The sequence below is a fragment of the Podarcis liolepis genome (assembly GCF_965112155.1).
Source record: "Podarcis liolepis genome assembly, chromosome: 3".
In the NCBI taxonomy this organism is placed as follows: domain Eukaryota; kingdom Metazoa; phylum Chordata; class Lepidosauria; order Squamata; family Lacertidae; genus Podarcis; species Podarcis liolepis.
Window position 1 is genome coordinate 62,307,350 of NC_139557.1, and position 21,773 is coordinate 62,329,122.

General features: G+C 41.2%; 1 protein-coding gene and 1 long non-coding RNA gene across 3 annotated transcripts in view; one reads left to right on the forward strand and one right to left on the reverse strand.

Moving 5' to 3' along the window:
• PDE7B (phosphodiesterase 7B) overlaps window positions 1-21,773 on the forward strand; it is a 165,178-nt gene that overhangs the window by 32,587 nt on the left and 110,818 nt on the right. The gene's annotated exons all lie outside the window — the stretch shown is intronic.
• LOC310704581 overlaps window positions 12,084-21,773 on the reverse strand; it is a 53,245-nt gene continuing 43,555 nt past the window's right edge. The window contains exon 4 of the long non-coding RNA XR_014524898.1: window positions 12,084-12,458. This is a non-coding gene — a long non-coding RNA (uncharacterized lncRNA). The remainder of the gene's footprint in view (window positions 12,459-21,773) is intronic.

A 21,773-nucleotide genomic window follows, 5' to 3' on the forward strand; every position in this document is an offset into this window, starting at 1 on the left:
GTGAATGGACAATTGCTATCCTGCAGTGCCTGGTGGGAAAAACAAGGACTTTGTGTATTGCAAATGCATAACTGCAGCTCCTCCATTTCCTTTGCTGTATCTTCACTGATGGCTGCAAGAACAAAGAGGCTGCTGTCATTAATAAATTGCTTAATGACACATTTCATATGCAGAGTTAAGGCATCCTTCTTCCTTTTTTGCCTGTCAGCCACAGTCAGTTTTTATCAGCTGAACTGTTAGCTTCTCTCCCTTCTCTCTCCAGTCTACAGTAGATCTTATGCACTGAAAAATGTTAGCAAGCTCCGGAAATTCAAAAACACTATTTTGAAGAGAATCATTTCAACTGCTATGTATAAATTGTGCATTATTCAATTTAAATGATCACTGTAGCAGGAACAGGAATATGGAGAAATCAGAGGGAAGAAGAAGGAAGCCCTCAAACTTTCTGAAGGACACTAGTTTCTGATAGTATTAACAGTGCAATTCTTTACAGGTTACTTTGATGCAAGTCCCACTGTGTTCAGTAGTGCATGCTTCCATGGACGCAAGTATAGGGTTGTACCCTGAACATCCCTGTTGCAAGTTTAATTGGGGTATGTAACTAATGCGGCACTATACTATATGAGTGCTGAGGATTGTAAATGGGAAGAGAATCCCCCCCCCCCCAGCATCCAGAAGTCTTGACTGCTGATCAGGAGAGGTTAAGTTCTGTTTAAATCCTTGTGTCCTTGTGAGTTGGATGGGTTTAAATAAGTCACAACAACCAAGGTAGAAGCTAAATGTTACAGAAGATGCAGAGATGCTTGAAAAATCAGTACACCATGTGGTGCGTCTCTCCAATGTTCCACAACATGTTGCAGCACTTACTCAACGGCGTGTTGTCATCCCACTGTGGGCTCCCTCGTTCCCTTCAGTGGAAGCGAGCAATTTAGAATAGGGACAGTTGAAACATATGAGTGGAATGGAAAGACATCATGTTGTGCCCTTGCATCACGATAAAAGAGATGCTTCACATTTCACAGGACAGGAGAAGACCTCAGCACTAGGATACCTTTTTCAGCATCAGCCATTGCCTTTTATAACATGTTGTTCTTACAATTTGTGATTATAATTCCATTGGTTTCAATAGGTTGGGGGCCCTGTGTGTGTCTTCTATATGGCTAGAGGATCACTCTGCCTCTTCTAAGCATCCATTTTATACAAATGTTTTGCATGCCCTCAGAATGTCTGCAAAGAGACTGTATGCAGTATTCTTGAGCAGAGCAACTTTTTCAGGCTTGCAAACAATGATAAAATGTCTTAATATGCATATTAACTACAGGAACCAGAACAAAATGCAGAAACAAAATTACACTCTGTTGGGACACACTAGCTAGTTTCTGTAAATGTCCTATAAACAACACTGATCAGTCATTTGTTTAAATTTCTGGTCCACTGCATCCCAAATGCTAGCAGCTGATTACAATGTATAACTCAGATGTCAGGTAGACACACAACAATGGTAAAAAAAGATATCCACCCAAAGAGCAGTATTCAACCAGGTTTCATTCAATGTAGACCTATTGAAATTAATGACCTAACTTAGCAATAACAAACTCTAGCCCAAATAAATATGTTCTGTTGTGCTTTGAATAATATCCAGGCCAAATGTTTGCTCAGTTTCCAGAGGAGGGAAGTTCCAAAGGACCTCAGGAAAGAAAACTTAGCATTAGAATGTTAAGACAAGGTAGCCAGCTAAGGGCTATTCACCTAACCATCCCTATCAGCAAAAGCCCTGCACAAGGACTTGTGCAATGGGGACTTCTTCCCTCCTTTCCCTGTGCCCTCCAAAATTGGCTCTGGGGTTCGGGAGAACCCACAAAACAGTGCAAAGACAGGGAGAGAGGAGAACATCTGGCAAGATGCAATGCGTGGACAGACAGAATTACTGGAAGAGTGTGATGTTGAATTCCATCCTAAATGTCAGAATAAAATGAAATTATTAGAATGATTTGACTCAACCCCTAAGGGGGCTGGTTACTTTGTCCAACAATGTCATAGCCTAAACATATCAAAGCTCCGTATGGGAATATTAACAGCACCATGTAAGCATTCCATTTTTCTTACGATAGAGTTCATAGAGAATATATTTATCTTTACGCAATGCAACCTTTAAGCTTTCCTTACATGTGCTCATTTCAGCCTCAAGGGAGGTTGGCACAGGCTGAAATGCATTGTGATAAAGGCTAATAACACCTTCAGCTGCAACTTCTGTATGGTTTTAGTTTGTTCACGTATACCACTACACCACATTGCCTTCAGTCAGGCAGATTTGGATCAATAGGTGATTGGAATTGATGTGCAAGAAGCCCACCTTTAAAATTTCTGTGCTTCCTACCACCAGCCATGCCCTACCTAAGGGCAGGGGCAGCTCCTTCAGTCTGAGAACCACTTTTTTTTGTAGGCAACCCTTCCAGGGGCTACATGCCAGTGGTGCCTGAGGCCAGAGGCAAAAAGTGAGTGAGAGTCTTTCCTTTCTACAGTAAACTACATACCAGCAACACAAAATTCACAGGCTGCTACTTCTCTCTCTCCTCCATTTAGGCAAGCAATAGGTTTAACATAGTCAAAGGACACATGACTATGTTCTTTGGGTGCAGAGCAGGGCTGGGGAGGAGCAGTTGGGATCTTCCAGATTCAACCCACCATTGGAGACTCCTAAGGGCTTGCGGGGGCTGCATTCAGCCCCCAGGTCCGAGGTTCCTGACCCCTGCCTGACACACTCCCACAAATGCCTAGGAAATCACAGTAAGCATTGTGTCCTCATGGCCCAGTCATAAACTCATCACCCTCCCTTGATTATCAAGTCTGCAGTTCCTGACCCACGTGAACAGTAAAGCCGATAAAACTGGTGTGTGTAGTTGAATATTTGCCTTAATAAAGATCATGTTTTGTGACCTTAATACATGCTTAAAAAATGAGAACGTTCAGAACTGCATTACATGTGCAAGGCAGCAGCAAGACAAGATGTGCCAGTCATTCCCGAGTCCTCTGCTGCAGTTTCCTGTAGCAAATGCAGCAGCTGAAAAATGCTTCATATAGTTATTCTTTATGGATGAAAAGCAGTGCTAAGCCTGTTCTGCTTTTATGCCCTGAACTTAGTCAGCAATTGTACTCTGTTAGAGAGTTATTCCCTCTCCTCCTGTTTTTTTCTTCTGAGAGGAACTATCCACGGACATCTATTTTTGCTTAGGAACCACCTGTTAACCCTGTTCTTGTCTGAACTCATTTTCATCCAGCCTCTTTGTGCATTATTCCTCAGCTGGATCTCTGGTGACCCATGCTTACAATTGATTGATCCCGTTATTACTCACTGATGGATCCTAGCCATATATTCAGTAACTAAACAATGCAGAGACTTTGTTTATAGCTGAAAGCGGTTGGTGCAGCAGCGCTGGACGTCTTTAAAATGATGCTCGTCTACTAAGCTCTATTCTCAACTAGCTTGGTACAGATATCCTGCAAAGTTTATCTTACTTGCAAGGTGCCTGTCATCAACTGCTAGAGCAACCTTGTAATCTCCTGCTCCTTTCATCACAGGGAGCGAGCAGCAGATGCCGTTGGATGAGCACCTAAGTGCACTTGTCTGAAGGAAGGCAGATGTAGGCTTATCCAGACTTCCTTTTGTGCCATGTTACAAGGCATAGGTTTGTGTTTCTGTTTTTGCCCTGGTGCTTTCCCCCTTGAAAACCAATGGGGAGTAAATGGCAATCTGCAGGAAACCTGAGCTGCAGTTTATTCTGATTCAGTGTTAAAGAGCTGAAGAGTGGAGAAAGAGATGGGACAAATAAAAAAGCACTGGGACGCAGAGCTGTGCCTTGAAAGTACGGGGCAAATCAGGCAAATCGTAATTGTGGATGAGCCTTTAGTGCAGTTGACAGACAGAGCTGGGACTGGCAATACATACTGGGCTGTAAATGCAGCTATCTGACCAGACTCAGCCTTGCATTTTGAAGCATTTTGATTATTCTTTGTGCACCTTCCACCCTCACTTCAGTCAATGCTCATTACTGCCAACTGACAAATTAATGTCACCCATGCCTAAAATGTCACCACACCTCAGGTGCTTCTAGACAGGGACATAATGTTGCAAGCAGGTCATTGAGATATCAAAAATGGCCCATTGGCAAAAGTTTTTCCCCCCCTTTTTCCTTATTGGATTTCCTCCTGGACTAAATGGGTGTAGGTGGGATTTTACGGACTGTCATTTTATGAAAACAGAGTTGTCTGTGTGGAGTTCCAGCCTCATATAGCTCTAGCATCTTTGAATCTAATTAGTGCATGAAGGGGTTAAACCTTGGAGTAAGTTGTCCTGCCAGGCCAGGCTTAGCCTATGTCATCACTTCCCACCTTGAGAGGAAATGGGTCACCAAGCCTCTGTCTGTCTGTCTGTCTCTTTCTACCCATGTGAACTTCAGTATATAAGAAGCTCTGAGCCTGGCTTTAACCAGCCTCTTTTGTTTCAGACCTGAACAGAGTCTGAAGCTAGTGTTTTTCACTACCAATAGTTTAGAAACCTTTACCTTTTGTAACTAAGCAACATTTTACTGCCTGTGCATCTTTTCTGATTGCTGTATGCGAAAGCTCATGAATCCAACATTTGAAGAGTTTTGTGAGTGAACCATTTTATGACTTACAAAATGTGTGCTCTGCCTCTATGCCAGGGAAGTGTGGTAGCTTGGAAACTGCTTTTAAAGGGGGACATTTTTGGGACCAGTGCAGAATGAGTCTCCATTACCTGCCTGTCCATATTACCCTGTGACTAAACAGATGCAATCCCATAGGTATCCTTCTAGTCTATCCCACTGTCAATTCCTTTGCTATCTCTCCCTCTGTCTTTTAGTGAAATTAATACCTTGTTAGTTTCTATAAAAATTAAGTGTTGCTGTGCTCAGGAGTGCTTGTGCTTATACATGGCCCCTTTTGAGGGTGGAACCTCCCCCTCCTTTTCTTCAGCTATGGTGGCAGGGAAACGGACTGGATGGGTAAAAATTCCCTAGCGTGAGTGACAAGGTTTTCCCCAAGGTTGTCAGTTACACTGGAGGCAGGGGGAGGATGGTGAAGTGAAGCTTATTGGCAGCCTTGAAACTGATAAGATTTCCCAACAACCTTGTCATCTTCACTGTAGGTGGGGGAGGGAGAAGGGGAGTTGTGGAAGGAATGAGAAGGCTTTCCTCCTACACTTTTATGCCATTAGTGTTAAAATGTAAAAATCTCAGTCCCAGGTGTATACAACTATGGTGTGTGTGTGTATATGTGTGTGTGTGTGTGTGTAATGGCATGTGGAGGACTAAAAAAAGAAAATGACAGAACATTTCTCTTTAAGGTAGTCCTAACACCAGTGTGGGTGAGCTTTGTCCCTCCAGATGTTACTAAACTACAACTCCCATGGTCCCGTGACAATTGGCAGTGCTTGCTGGAGTTAATGGGAGTTGTAGTTCAGCAACGTCTGAAGAGCCAAAGGTTCCCCGTGCCTATTGTAACAGGAAAGGAAAGCTGGAGTGAAATTTCAAAGGTAAATCCATCTCCTTGCATAGCCATCGGTTATGCAAGCACACTAAAAACTGCATTTCTGTGTTTCCCACATCCACACCGACCATGAGAGAGATACCTCAAAAGTAAGTGAAGTGGTGTGTGTGAAACCTGCATGTGCCTTCCTTTCAGTGGACTCTTTAAAGTACAAAAAAGGCAGGAGGAAGAGAACGCAACCTGGCACAGTGGTGGTATAGCTGCCTCCTTTACCCTTGGGCTTCTGAGCCAGGGAGAGGTGTGAGCAATGAATTTGTTCCTATGTTTGTCTCCCTGCTGTAGTTGAAAGTACTTCTGCTACCTGGTGTCTCTGCTATTGCTTCCCCCAAGTCCAAAGCAAGCCCCAGTAGAGCTTGGGAGCTGTTCCAGAGGGCAGGACCTGAACCAATAGATTCAAATTACAAAAAGGAAGTTCCGACTAAACATTACGAAGAACTTTCTGACAGTAAGAGCTGTTCAACGTGGAATGGAGGTTTTTAAACAGCAGTTGGGTGGCCATATGTCAGGGATTATATAGCTGTGAATCCTGCATTTAAGAGGGTTGTGCCTTTGGTGTCTCTTCCAACTCAACAGTTCCATGATCCCACCTCTATTAGAGCTCATTCACACTTCCATTTGTCCCGTGGTTTCTAGGCTCAGGCCCAATAGGTTTTTCTTTTGCCCTGCCGCTTTCGCAGGAAAACCCATGGTTTATTGATAAATCACAACGAATTTCAATCAGGTTTTCTGCGGATTGATGCTTGTTCTCATTCAGCAGTAAACCACAGGTTTTCCCAGGAAAACAGATGGAACACAAGAAAAACCTCTTGGGTCCGTGCCTAGGGACGAGGGAAGAAATTGAAAGACAAAGGGGAGTAGGGATGAGCCCTTAGTTTTGTCAAACAACTCAGCTGTTGCAGGTTTATCTTCATCTTAATTGCTAAGAACATGCTTATTTACATATTTAGCATGAAAGGCAAAGCAGAGCAGGGCCAGGCTACAAGCTAGTAGATAGGATTTAAGAACTGGCTGGAATATGCTTTTACCTATTTAGCTGGAGCTTAGATGCCTAAACAGTAGTGTTGATAAGTGGTTTGTAATTTTTTATTTTTTAAAAAATAGAGGTATTGCTAGGACTTTGCATTTTAGAATATTTATTTACAACATGTGGTTAATATGCTTTTAGGAGTCCTCTTTGCTCTCTAATAAACTCTGGACATTGATATTAATCCCAATGCTACAGCTGCTATATGTAGTAGATGACCGGTAGTGATTTGGAGTTCAGTCCTAGAGACAGAACATCATGTGCCTAAGCATCCTCAACAGATGCCTGACCAAACATATCTTGAAAGCTGGAATTTGAATATCTCTCCAAGGAGGGAGATCTCATAGCTCCACTAGGTAGCTTATTTCACTGCTGAATTTTTCTAGTATTAGGGTAACATTTAGAAGAAACTTTTTATGGAGAACAAGGCTTTCAATGGCTACGAGTTATAATATGGCTATGTTCTGCCTCCGCAGTTGGCGGCAGTAATGCTTCTGAATACTAGCTGCTGGAGGGGGAGAGGGCTCTTGTGCTCAGGTCCTCCTTGAGGGTTCCCATGGGTCTACGTTGCCCACTGTGAGAATAGGATGCTGGACTAGATGGGCCATGGGGCCTGATCCAGCAGATTCATCTTATGTTCATCATAGATTTTCCTATAGTTTTCTCTCCATTATTGATCTTACTAGAAAGAGGGAAAATGGAAGAACAAATCTATGAAAATACAAGGAAAGACATATCAAGGTGTATTGTGCTCTCTCTCTCTCTCTCTCTCTCTCTCTCTCACACACACACACACACACACAATTTTGTGTGAGAACTACTGCTGAAGGACTCTGGGGTTTTTTAGACATTCCCATTATGAACTATCTCAGGATATAAACGTTCCATGAGTGTCATATTTTATTGTATAAACAGTCCTGAGCTGATTAAAATCAACTACTTGGAAAAGTTGCTGCTCTAGGCCAAATCTCACATTATCATTCCATCCTTATTCCCAATGGAAGTTTTGCTTGAACAAGACATCAAGTGAGGATTTAGGATTTATTTTGTCTCCATATCAGTTTGGAATGCAGTTAATCCCCAAGAAATCAGATTTCCAGGTGAAATATTGTTATTATTATGTTGCATGAAAAAATGTAATATTTACAGCAGTGATGGGAGTCCTGGTGCCCTTCAGAAGTTTTGGACTTCAACTTTCATCATCCCTGACCATTGGCTATGCTGAGTGGAGCTGGTGGGAGATGGAGTCAAACATCTGAAATGCCACAGGTTCCCTCCCTAGATATTGGCTAAAAGGCAAGCTGAGAACATTTCAGCCACCCGTCATATAGATCACACTGTCAACAGATCTGGTACTTTAAAGTGAGCACAAGCACAAAAGAAAGACAGTAGAGTTGGGTGTGGGAGGCCTCTCTGTTCTGGTGAGCTTGCAATCTAAAATTTGACTGGGTTGAGAGACAAGATAGGTAAGTCAGAAGCAAAAAATTATTGGGGGGGGCCATATGTACAAATGTAGTTATGTGGTTACATGTACACAGGTTTGTTCTTTATCATTTATTTACACTATTTTAATCAGCTTCTCAAATGAAAGTTCCCCGAGGCGGTGTGCAAGATTCAAACAAACAAACCAGCAAATAATAAAAGTGCCATTCGCAATGCACATGAATGATCCAGTAAATTAAGTTTTGTCAAAATGTTAATTTGGTTGCATATCGCAGTGTTGAGTCAGATAAAATCATGATCTTTTTTTTTTTTAAGTTCCCATGCTTTTATAATGGATTGTTAAGGTTAAGTTTTCACTAAAAACATGTCACCATGTATTAGTTTTGAACACTTTTTTTACTAAAGTAAAAATAAGTTAACATTAACATTTTCCTAGGACTTTTTACTTTAGTTCTGGAATCTTGTTCTGATGTTCGGAGAACCTCTAAAATTGCAAAGCATATGCGTTCATATATTGTATTATTATTTATCAGTTTATTGTCCATCAGAATCGTTTTCTCATTAACCCCTCCCAAGAACCTTTTGATAAAAGTTACTTTTTCCCTCTGTCTTTTATAAATGGATATTTATATGCAGTAGCAGGGGCTTGTCATTCAGTGCCTATCCTTATGTTTCAACCATCACATGGGACTTTATAGAAATGCTTCCACATGTTCATGTGTGTGAGCACTTGAACTTAAGCATCCTATACCCAAGGATCATGTCATACACGATGCTTTCATGTGCCTATATAGTGCCCATCCCATCTCCCTGGCACATGTATATAAGCAAACCAAATGTGAGGATTTGGACTGTGATTTGCTGAGAAACCTCATCTGTGCACAGCTGCAGGAACCAGAGCCTTTTTTCTAGCCAAGGGTTTTTAAAAGCAGTCTGCTTCACAACCCCAGAGTATGGGAATTTGGACTGTAAGCATATGGGGATCCACAAGTGCAGTTTCCAGGTTGTCCTCAGTGGCTGTAAATCTCTTCCTGGCATTCGGCTGCCCTCTAGGTGCCCAGCATAAAGTGAAGAGAACCAGCCCCCAAGTTCTCAGTGCGTTAAAGAGAACTAAGAGGGGAATGGTAGACTTGTTCTCACCATGTTGGCATGCACAAAGAACTTGAAACATTAACAAGAAGGGCCCATCCCATTCACTTTGTAGTGGAGCAAGCTTTGGAGATACTTCAAGGCAAAGACAGTTTCTCTTGTTGGTGCCTCTGAGTAAAACTGTTGACTACCACCCTTCAAATTGAAAAAAACACACCAGAAACTCAACTTTTTGGGCTAAGAGCAATAAGCAAAGGGAAATGGAACTAAGGATAAGGAAGGTACAGTAATAATGCATCAGTCTCCCGCCCCCTCCCCACAATGGGGTTCCCCTTCCAATCCCTCCTCTTAATGCCAGACTTCCCTTTGAAGAGCCCCTCAAATACAAAAAGCACTTTGGGGATTAGGTCCGACAGCTATTTAAAGAGGAAAATAATGCATGACCATTGGGGGCTTTTTCTCTTGATCTTTAAACTGCTTAGAAATCTTTAAATGCTAGAACATCAAGAGGAATCAACAGTACTGTAACACTGTGTTTTACATGAACAAAGAAAATAAGAAAAATGAATAGTGAGAAACAGAGAGAATTGTTCCTCATATCAAATATATTTTTAATGACTAATTAGAACTGAAGTTTAATTTTTAATGTCTAATTTCAACTGATTAACTGTTGTGCAGTTTTTATTTTTAAAAAATCAAGTCACTTTCACATTTCATTTTTAAAATTTGACTTAGAAAGCTTAAAAAAAATCCCCTGACTTTCACAGCAGAGTAGTTTGATTTATAGCAGCCATTCCCAACCTGGTGCCCTCCAGATGTTTTGGACTAGAACTCTCACCATTCCCAGCCAGCATGGTCAGTGGTCAGGAGTGATGAGAGTTGCAGTCCAAATCGTATGGATAGCAGCTGGTGGGAGAAAGGCTGATTTAAAGCAATAATGTTAGGTAGTGGTTCATAAAACCCAATCATTTGCACCATGTTTATCTTTCAAAAACATCTTCATATCAGTTTTTGGGAACAACTGAAAGAATGTTCTAAGTAGGAGCAAACTATTGAGTGTTTTCAAAGCTGTTATCAAGTTAGAATTATTTGCCTGAGAATCGTTTTCCAAATTCATTTTGTCCCAATATGTGCATTGGTTGATAGTTAGGATACCAACAAACTGAAGAGATTTCAGGGTGACTGAGTGTTTCGAGGCAGAAGAGTGTCAATATGCATTCAATAGAAAAGAAAAGAAAAATGGGTTCATATGGCTTGGTTGCAATACATTTCCCACCCTGCTAGGAATAGTGGCAAGGCAAAACAGACAAATGAAAGGGAACACAGCTCCCCAAACAAACCATTGTGAAATATGTGTGTTTACAATGAGAAGTGTATGGAAAATATAACCCCATTAACACTAGCATTAACTCTACTCAGGACATATTAGAAGGCAGTGTTTCTCTAGGACTTTGCCAATAGCATAAAGAAACAAGCCTCCCTTTCTTGTCCGGCTCACAATTAATGTTTTCTGCTTGCTGAATTGGTATAGTGGTTTTATATATTACACAACTTTATTGCAGCATCTGTCTTCCTTCACCATGTTACGAAAGACAAGGCAACCATGATCTTAGCTGTGTTGCTCTGTAGCATTTGGAAGCTACTATAATTCAAACAGCATTTGTTACTTCCATTGCCCTTCTGTCTCTCCTCCTGCCTTTCCTCTGGGCCTGCTGCAACATTGTGAAAATAAACCCCTGCACAGCATTCAGACTGTCAGCATTTGCAAATTAAGTCATAAGCCTTTCCTTTGCAACCACAGTTGTGACCTGGGAAGTGCCTGACTTTTGTCTCCCTCTCGATACATCCCTGCTACTCCATAAATTTGCCAAGCCCTTGATGCTTCTTTCCAGAGCCATGTAGCTGATGTTGTAGAGTAGGATTTCCCAAACTTGGATTTCCAGCTACTTTTGGACTACATTTCCCATCATCCCTGCTAGCTAGGGATGGTGGGAGTTGTACTCCAGCTGGAAACCCAAGTTTGGGAAAACCATCATTGCCCACTCTACATTTGATTGGTTTTGTCTCTGCCCAACCTGTTTTTGGTACTTGAAGCTACCCTTGAAATTTCAGAACCACCTTGAGTAGCAGCTTCTTGGTAGCATCAAGTCTCCTTCTAGTCAGTTGGAAGATTCAGACATGTATTGCCTTCATTAGTCACAGTGAGACTTTTCATGATAGGACAGAAATAATTGTTCTCTCCAGAACAAAAAGTCACAGTGTAAAGTGCTTCTGTTTACTCTTTCAGTCAGTTAGCCATGCCCTCCTGTATGATAGTCCATTCCATTCCTCCTTCCATCCAGTTTTCCATTCCCACTTCCAAACAGGTAGTCAGCATTCCATGGCTGCTGTGCACTCTGTCTTCAATGGGTTGTTTTGAGGTTCTCCCTCATTCAGAGTTTCTACAGGGTGCAACTTCTGTAGACGTCTGGATCTCCTGACAGCTTCTTCACATATGTTACTAGAGACAATATTTGCCACAATATATCTCTCATTATCTTTTTGGAAGATCTTCCATAAGAAGTATTTGATACAAAAAAAAAAAAAAAAACCAAGTAAAGATAATGAACCAGGCTCATTTATCTTGATACACTGAAAGGCAAGCTTGAGCATTTAATATGATGGTTTAAATGCTATGTTTACTAAGCATTTAAAAACAACATTCTTTTCTGGCAGTAAACAGGAAAAAATATTTGGTCAAGAGAGAGAGAGAAAAACACTCATATAGATTTTATTTAGAAAAAGAAAACACATTTGTCTATGGATACCCAGAAGAAGAGAGGTCAATGGAAATTCAGAAACAACCTCACTAAATTAAGGTGTTGAAAAACAAAGTGATCCTAATTCTTAAAACAGCATACCCTAGCCTCCCTCACATAATGACTTTTACACCTCTGTATTATAGCAATGATATAGAACACAACTTAGGATAGTAAATGTGAGTAAAAAAACAAACAGAAAAATTGTGGACATAGACTACCAATAATGCAAAATAGTAACTTTAAAAGTTCCATGAGTACACTAGAAACGCTTATAAAAAGTGTCAGTGCCATTCATCCTCAAGGGGTTTCAGTGGGGTTTATGCAGGATGCCACCTGCAAGCTAGTCAGTGAAGCTGCAATGCTTGGAGAACCAGCTGCAGATGTAAGTCAAATCAGATTAGCTTCTCCCTTCCTCATGCACAGTTGGTTTTTATTACGGCTGGGACCCTCTGTGACAGCAATATGGCTTCATGAAGTACCGGTATCTGTGAAGCACTCATATGCTAGCTGTCTGGGAACCCAATTTAAACAACCTGTAAAGATACAAAACAGGTGAATACTTTTGAAGCTGCAATCCTCTGCAGACCTGCTTGTAAGTACTGTAAGTTCCATTGAGCTCCAGAAGACTTATCTCTGAGTAAACAGGCACACACAAGATTGGGGGGGGGGATTGGGAAATGGGGCCTTTCTGTGCTCTAGAGTGGTCTTTCTGTACAGGAAAGGAGTGGGTGAATGTAAGGAGTTGGATTAAGCCCTTCTATGAACACAAACATGCATGCACATTGGGTGCTGTGCTTTTTAACAATAGCATAATTGGCAGAATCCATCAGGCAAAGATTTTTGTGAAATAGAAGTTAATGGTAGCTGTCTAGATTTCTTTGGCAATCACTTACAGCTGAGTAAGATTGTCTTCCATGAAGACATCAGGTTAAGGGCACATGAGTGGTGTGGCCAGGTGACTAAGTGAACAGAGTTCTATTTGCAGATGTGTAAACCTCCTTTTCTATTTAACTGTTCAAGGTGTAGAAGACCTGTCCTCTTTTTCACCTGACTACCCTACACAGGAAAAGGGGCTGGGAAATTAGTTAATATCTCTGGAAGGTGTTTCTTCTTTGTGGGGGAAATGCTGCTTTTGTTGGACTATATCACTTGGCTTCTGTACCAAATTCATCCCTTCGTTGCTACTTCTTGTTTTGGATGGAGTGCTCTGTCTTAAAGGTAAGCCTCTGAAAAATAGCCTGAATTGCTAGGTCACCATTTGTAAGCCATTTTTAAGACACACAAGGGAATGAGAGGGAAACAATCTAAGGTGCATCTTTCCCACCCTCAGTTTATTAAACTTTTATTTTAAATCCTATGCTTCTAACATGCGCTCTTCTCTGTGACATTTGCACAAACATTGCAATATTTATGCTTAACACAAACTTTTTTTAAAACGCAACCAGATATAATGTTCTTTTTAATTTACATTCCCATGCACAATAATAACAGTATGTGTCTACAGTTGTTTTCTTAAATTGTCTCCAAACTAAATATAGTATAATAAAAATAAACTGAAATATCTCATGACATTCTGCTGATTATCCAAAAGGCACGATTTTTCAATAAAAGAACTTCAAGGTGAAATTCCAGCATGAAATTGCTGATTCAGAATTTATGGGCAAGTTTGACTCTATTCCTTTAGGACTTGGTTGAGACCAAGGTTTTCTCCCCAACAGAGCTGTTAACACAATCTTAATTGCTTTGATCTTAATTGCTTTTCCAGCAATGGCAGTTGGGATAGTCTCAGTGATTACAATGTATATATTTGAGCTTGGCTTATGCATCTGATGAAGTGGCCTTAGTCCACAAAAATGTATGCCAGTGCAGTCCTATACATGTGTCCTATACACTGAGCCTCTTGGGCTTGTCGGTCAGACAGTCAGCGGTTTGAATCCACATGACAGTGGTGAGCTCCTGTTGCTCTGTTCCAGCTCCTGCCAACCTAGCAGTTCAAAAGCACACCAGTGCAAGTAGATAAATAGGTACCTCTGTGACGGGAAGGTAAACAGCATTTCAGTGCACTCTGGCACTTATCACGGTGTCCCATTGAGCCAGAAACAGTTTAGTCATGCTGGCCATATGACCTGGAAAGCTGTCTGTGGACAAAATACCCGAAAAGCAAGATGAGCGCCACACCCCATAGTCACCTTTGACTGGACTTAACCATCTAGGGGTCCTTTACCTTTTTTTAGTTTTGGCCAAAGTTGTTGTCAAATTTCTTTGCAATTTTGCAAAACAATTCGTTTTTAAGCTATTTCTCAAATCAGCAAAAATGACATGGATTTTCCTGGATATTTAATACAATTTCCACCAGGACACTGCTTGCAGCAGCAGTATTCTGGATATGTCCAGGAAATGGCAACTGTACTCTAGGACTGTCACTAGGCAGAGCAATCTTACACTTGTATTATGCTGGGACTGGAGATGCTGACAGGAAGAGCACTCTATTACAGTGGGACCTTGGGTTAAGAACGTAATTCGTTCAGGAGGCCCGTTCTTAACCTGAAACTATTCTTAACCTGAAGCACCACTTTAGCTAATGGGGCCTCCTGCTGCCACCATGCCGCTGCTGATTGATTTCTGTTCTCATCCTGAAGCAAAGTTCTTAACCAGAGGTACTATTTCTGGGTTAGCGGAGTCTGTAACCTGAAGTGTCTGTAACCCAAGGTACCACTGTATATTCTTGTTGTTATTATTAATTTGCTTAGTCTGGGAGATGAAATGAAAAACACATGAGTGGGAATGCAAGAATGGTATAGAAACATGCCCCCGCTTCCCTAGAAACACTGTCAGTGGCTACCGATCAGGAACTAGGCCAGCAAAAATGTCCACATAACAACCTACATGTGGAACTAGTGAACTCACAATAAAGCGAGGCGTGCCCCCCCCAGCACACACCTCTGTAAGAAAGCCACAACACACATGACAGTGCCAACACCTGTATTGAACAGGATAGAGTGGATCCAGAAAGTGCCTGGCCTTTGCCAACAGAAAGCTTGCCTACATGTGCAGATGTGTGTGTTTCCTGTGTGTGTATGTGACAAAAGGTAGGACGACATGGCACTTACACATAATGGTGCATATGGTGTATGTTCCCTTATTCTATTGCTCATTTGTGTGGGGTGTTCTTTGCTGGCAATAGTGTGTCAGGGTAGTTCTGCTACTGTAGCTCATATTGCTCAGGCATATTGCGTACCCACCTAGTGCCCAGAAAAAAGGGGCACCCTGTTTTTTGCTACGAGATTGCAGTGACCATCTTGGGGGGGAAAGCACGGGGGGAGGGGCTAAGATTGCAGCGCAGGTCACATGACTTGCCCAGGAGCACATCATGGAAGATGGGGTTTTTTGACCTGAAATGTTGGACAGTATGGTATCAAGGCTTCTGTTCCTAGGACCATCTCTAGGGGTGTGTTGTGCCTGAGAAAGTCACACTTGCTGTCCACCTAGCTGTGGGGCTCTTCCAAGTGCCTGTTGCTTCTGCCACCATCCCTGCTCCCATTTCTCCTCATCTCTCCACTCCTTATTTAAAATTGTTTTGGTGCTACGCCAGCCCCCTTTCATTGAGGAAGGTGGTCCTTCCCCAGAGTGAAGCATTCTGGGCAAGGTGGCGCAAGAGAGCGTCTGCATCACTGCTGGCTTAAGAATCTTTATTCAAAATGGTTGATTGTTTAAACAAACTTCAAACTAAAACATTTTCTATCCGCTGCCACAGCAGCACAGGCACTCTCTGAACCACCTGGGCCACCTTGCCCCAAATGCCTCACTCCTTCCTCAGAGGGAGGGAGGGAGAAAAAAGGTGCTGCTGTAGTGGCAAAACAATTTTAAACTGGAAGGTTAAGGAGAGGAGAACAAGAAGTAGTAAGGACAGCAGAGTCCACCTCTGGCAGTGTAATGCCTTGAGCCATCCCTATGCTGGGGTCCCCAAAGCATGCAGCCCAGAGTACAGTGGTGCCTCGCAAGACGAAAAGAATCCGTTCTGTGAGTCTCTTCGTCTAACGGTTTTTCCGTCTTGCGAAGCAAGCCCATTGACGGATTAGTGCTATTAGCGGCTTTTAGCGGCTTATCGGCTTAGCGGATAAGCGGATAAGCGGCTTAGTGGCTTAGAAAAAGGGGGGAAAGGAAAAAAACCCGCAGGAACTCGCAAGACATTTTCGTCTTGCGAAGCAAGCCTATAGGAGATTCGTTTTGCGAAGCACCTCCAAAACGGAAAACTCTTTCGTCTAGCGAGTTTTCCGTCTTGCTAGGCATTCGTCTTGCGGGGCACCACTGTATTTACCTCAGTTCACCATACCCTAGGGATGGTACTATCCATCACTTCCAAGTGTCCCTAGCTAGAGGATCTTCACTATAGGATTGTGCTTCTCAAATTTGTTTGCATTCTTTCTTCATATTCCACAAGGGTGTGTGTGTCTCTCTCTGTGTGTGTGATCTTGTCACATTCCAAGTGCATCTGATGATCAAGGACAAGTGGCTTTAGATATCTCATGTGGTCTTAGGCATAGTTTTGAATATTTGCTGACGTAGTGATTGCTCTTGCTTTGCTGACACATTGGCTTATTTTATCCCCTACTATTTTTGGAGCTGACGTAGGTTTAGTGACATACAGTGGAATGTCAGCGTAGACTAATGTTACTGGCTGAGGTCATTTGTCGTTATGCTCTCCCTAGAACATTATCCTATCTTACTTTTCTGTTGCTGAAGCAAAAACTCTTCATGGCTGGAGGGAAATATTTTAAGGCTACACTCCAGAGTGTTAAGTTTTCTTAGAATGGGACAATGATTTTTTATAAAATGTGGAATGTTTCTTAACCAAGCATCGAATTTCAGTACATTTGAGATTATCTAAATGCAGTATGCAGAAATGAAATTAGTATATCATTTATCAATTCTTTTTATAACATTATTGTTCTGCTCATTTACATTTCAAATTACCTTATCTTCCGCGCAGTGTATAGCTCTTGGATAATTACAGAAATCATGTGGAAAATACTTCAAGGTTAATGTCATTCTTTGAGGTGACAATTGAAACACTTGCTGCAATTCTATGCCTATACATACATTGCATCCCCATCGAAAACATTGGTCTTGAATCTTAATCCCAAATTTTACTTTGAACTTAGTCCTGTCCTCATCTCAACATAGCTTACGTGTAAGTAAGCAAATTGGGACGTGGGTGGCGCTGTGGGTAAAACCTCAGTGCCTAGGACTTGCTGATCGTATGGTCGGCGGTTCGAATCCCCGCGGTGGGTCGAGCTCCCGTCGTTCGGTCCCAGCTCCTGCCCACCTAGCAGTTCGAAAGCACCCCTAAGTGCAAGTAGATAAATAGGTACCGCTTTATAGCGGGAAGGTTAACGGCGTTTCCGTGTGCTGCGCTGGTGCTGGCTCGCCAGCTGCAGCTTCGTCACGCTGGCCACTTAACCCGGAAGTGTCTTCGGACGGCGCCGGCTCACAGCCTCTAGAGCGAGATGAGCACGCAACCCTAGAGTCGGACACGACTGGCCCGTACGGGCAGGGGTACCTTTACCTTTACCTTTTTAAGTAAGCAAATGCAGGTTTCAAATATTCAGTCAAAACCTGGAGTAGAATTGTAACTTGTTTCCTAAAATGTACAGGAATACATCAGAAATATTAAAATAACAATAATTCATCTGAATTTCCTGAGTCATAGGAATTTGCAAGGGCGACCTCTTTATAAGGTTTGCCTCCTTGTTATAAAAGCAATAGATATGTACCTGCCCCTGCAATATCTGTTTCTTTACAAATTTATAAGCAGAACAATTTCAGAGCAAGCAAACTCCTAAAGCACACAGCAGAACTGCTAATCCTGCATCAGATCTACAACAAATAACCCCAGGAATCTGTTTTATTTATAGTTATTTCAGCTAAACTCCTAGTTCTCTTGAACTCCTAGTTCAAACTTCCTCAAATAGTATACTTGTCCTCTTCCCAAAATCTGCTGCATATGAAATTCCAAAGGCTGATGAGAGATTTCCAGTCAGTAATGACTAAGACACTCTTATCTCCCATTGCTTGTCCAATTATGCAAAACTATAGTGATTGGCTGTTGGGCTCACAGTAAACATGCCTAACTAGAAGCAATATTCAAGGGGAAAGGTGTGCTTCAAAATAACTGAACACCCAACCCTTGGCATAGAAAAACCCACAAGAAATAATAATATTCACACATTGTATATTCACACATTGTATAGCTTTTTGTCACAAATGAGCATGCCAGACTTCAGTTCTGGCCTAGATGAAAATGACTATAGGACTCTGCTTTAAACTGAGTTGGAGCACTGGTCTTTCTGGTCCAGGGATATCTGCTTTGTTCAATAGTAGCTTCCTAGGGACTTGCACAGATAATATTTCTTAGCACCTGTTAGGTGTGAAATCTTTTTAGCTAGAGATACCTGGGATTGAACCATGTATTAAATCATTCAAAGTAGGACATATACAGAAACACACTGTTAAAGATTCACATAGACTAGTATATGAGCTTTCATAGGCAGAAGCCTACTGTTGTGGGTGTAGAGAAAACTAAGAAGTCAAGGTGGCCATTCTACCAGTAAGCTAAGGTCCATTACATACTTTTTTCTGTTCCACATTAAAATTGAAATATTTTTTCATAGAATCATAGAATCGAAGGTACCCTGAGGGTCATCTAGTCCAACCCCCTGCATGCACAAATCTCAACTGAAGCACCCTTAAAAGATGGTAACCCAACCTCTGCTTAAAATCCTCTAATGAAGGAGAGTCTGCCACCCTTCCAAGGGAGTCCATTCCATTATTGAACAGCTCTTACCATCAGAAAGTTATTCTGATGTTTAGGCAGACTCTCCTCTTATCCAAGCTAAACCCTCAATTCGCTCAAACGTTCCTCATGAGGCTTTATTAAACACTTATCACCAAAGTAGGAATAAGCTGGCCGTACCTAGCAGGTTTCATGATGTGTTTATTTACTAAACCACTATGCCTCTCTTAGTAAATCTGAATGGTGTAGAAACAATTTCATTACACTTCTGTGCTGTGTTGCAGTAGGAGAGGCATTAATATGTCCATAAATCATAGGGACCTTAAACATCATAACAATATGCACTAAAAAGAGATGAAGTTCTGAAGAAAAAGGGTCTAAGAACTATTTCCAGAAGGATAAAAGAAGAGTCCTGTAGTAACTTAAGGATGTATTTATTTTGGCATAGGTTTCTGTGGCCCCTGAAAGCCTATGGCATAACATGTTAGTCTTTAACGTGCCACAAGACTCTTTTGTGTCTCTTTATTCCCCAAGCGGGGATCGGGTCCTTGAATCACAAATACCTACTTGCAAAATCATCAATAGAACTCTTTGAAAAAAATATCAGCCATATTGGAGGATGCAGATGGAGAACCAGGAAAATCAGAACCATGGTGCAATGTGTTTTCACACACACACACACACACACACACACACACACACAGAATTCTTATGATAGTAAGGTACAGGAGCTGTGCTAAAATAAAATGTTGGAATAACAGGAGGCTTTTTTATTATAAAAAGTTAAACAATTCAGAAATGTTACTGAGATAAAAAATGACACAACATTGAAAATGTGACCCTACAAAGTCATTAAAAAGGCAAAGTATAACCTATGATGCCAGTTGAAAAAAACCTTTTCAACTGAGTAAAATATGTTTTTGGCCTTGATATACCCCAGATTCTATTGGCACTTTATATTAATTAATGTTTGGCACTGTTCAGTTTCACTTGCGACTGTGTTATTATCCTAATAACAAACTACCTAATACTTGCCCACCTTGGAAAAGACAGACTCATAAAGCTACCCCAGAAGAATGGAGGTTCTGTAATCTGCTTAAATATTACTGGTTACAAATCCTGTGCATATTTTCCATTGAACTCAGCAAGAATAAATCCTGCTTTCAGTGGAAATGCCCCCCCCCCGGTAAACATAGATGAGATTGTACTGACCCAAATATAATTAAATTCTATGGAGAAATGCCTTAAAACCAGGATTAGGAACATGCTCCAAGGGCCATTGGCCAAAATGGCTGGGATGATGGAACTTCAAACAACATCTGGAGGTGCCAAAGGCCCACCCACCCCCACCTGAAAACACGATAGTAGTAAGAACCTTAGTGCATGACAACCAACTGGCAAAAAAAAAAATTACCTGTGCTATCAACAGAGGTTTAAAATGCAGAAAACAGCAGATGACGACGACGACGACGATGATGATGATGATGATTTTATGGTGTGAAACAAAATATAACCATCTGCTAGCAAAAGGTTGCCATATTTCAAAAACTGAAAATCTGTTGTTGAGCTGCTTTTAGGGGGCAGGCAAAATTGTTGAACTTTTTTTAGTTTTGCTCAAAGTTGTTGAGCTATTTTTAGGGAAATTCACTAAAATCGACACTTCCGACATGGGTTGCTATACGTCTGGATTTTCCCGGACATTAAATCAATTTCTACCTGGACACTGTTTCCAACGGCCGAAACATGGAAATGTCTGCAAAATTACGGATGTATGGCAACCCTACTGTTGCGGGAAGATGATTATTCAAACATACAAAGTAGAGAATACAACTTAAAACCTCAAATAGACTATAAAGGCACAAAGCAGCCAAAATTAAGAGGCGGCTTTTTTTTTTAGTCCATTATTTAAATATGAGAATAATTCCCCATTTGAATATATCTGATGGATCAAAGGTATTTAAAAGTGCTTGGCTTTGGCAGGATCATGCCTTATGTATTCATGAGCACGGTGCATCCTTCACCTCCAACTTTCACAAGCAATTTTCTACAAACTTGTTTTCATCCAACACACAGCTGGTTCTTGTATTGTACTAAAAATATTGACTTCAGAAATACTGAGAATAGAATCACATTGCTAGCTTGCTCTTCAGAGTATACATCTCCCAGGGCTGCAGTAAAAATCTCATTTAAAACTGAGACAGGCTGATACACTGGGATATGTATTTGTGGAAAACAATCCATCACTGGCATGCAAATAAACAAAGTAACATATATTCTCAGTCTCTCAATTTATACAGACTGCTTCAAAGTAAGAGCTCGGCATATTTTATTATGTTTTTAACAATTCCCAATTTTCTGAAAGCGCTTTGTATAAATAGTATTCCTTTGCACAATGTGTTACAAGACAGATTGTGTTTAGATGTGTTCAGATTGTTGGCTATACATCCATATTGTTGCCATTTCAGTGAAGTTGCACTTTACAGTAAAATCTCAGCTGCTCCTTGAGTGAAATGTGAGACATTTATACAATGTGCTGTGTTTGTTTAAGATATACATGAGATTCTTAGCATGCCAATATGTTCTGCTTTCCTGCAATAGTGGGAGAAAAAAACTTAACACCATACTGCATGTTGCCTTTCATAGCTACTGGTTTTATGTCTGGAATTAAGCTAAAATGGCATTGTAGGACGGATTATGCCCAAGTTTTGTGGCTTTTTGTATTAGAATTTGTTTGCTGGTTTATCAGTTGCTTTTGCAAAATGCTTCATTAATTGAGCAACAACATTTGGTTAGTTTTAAGTCACCAAGTTTAATTCCCCCAGATTATTTAAACAGATACTGAAATAAAATATCATGCCGTCTCTATATATGTAAACCTATCATAGTTGGGAAACGGTATTACATTGTTACATACACTCCATGTCTCTGAACAGTTCCAGGAGCACAGTGCTTACTTGGGTTATGTTTCCTTTTGAAGGAAGTCACTGGTAGCTGGTTGGCATTTTGGCAGATAGTGAGGTGAATAATGTAGGTTTTGGCAGAAGCTGGACTGTAG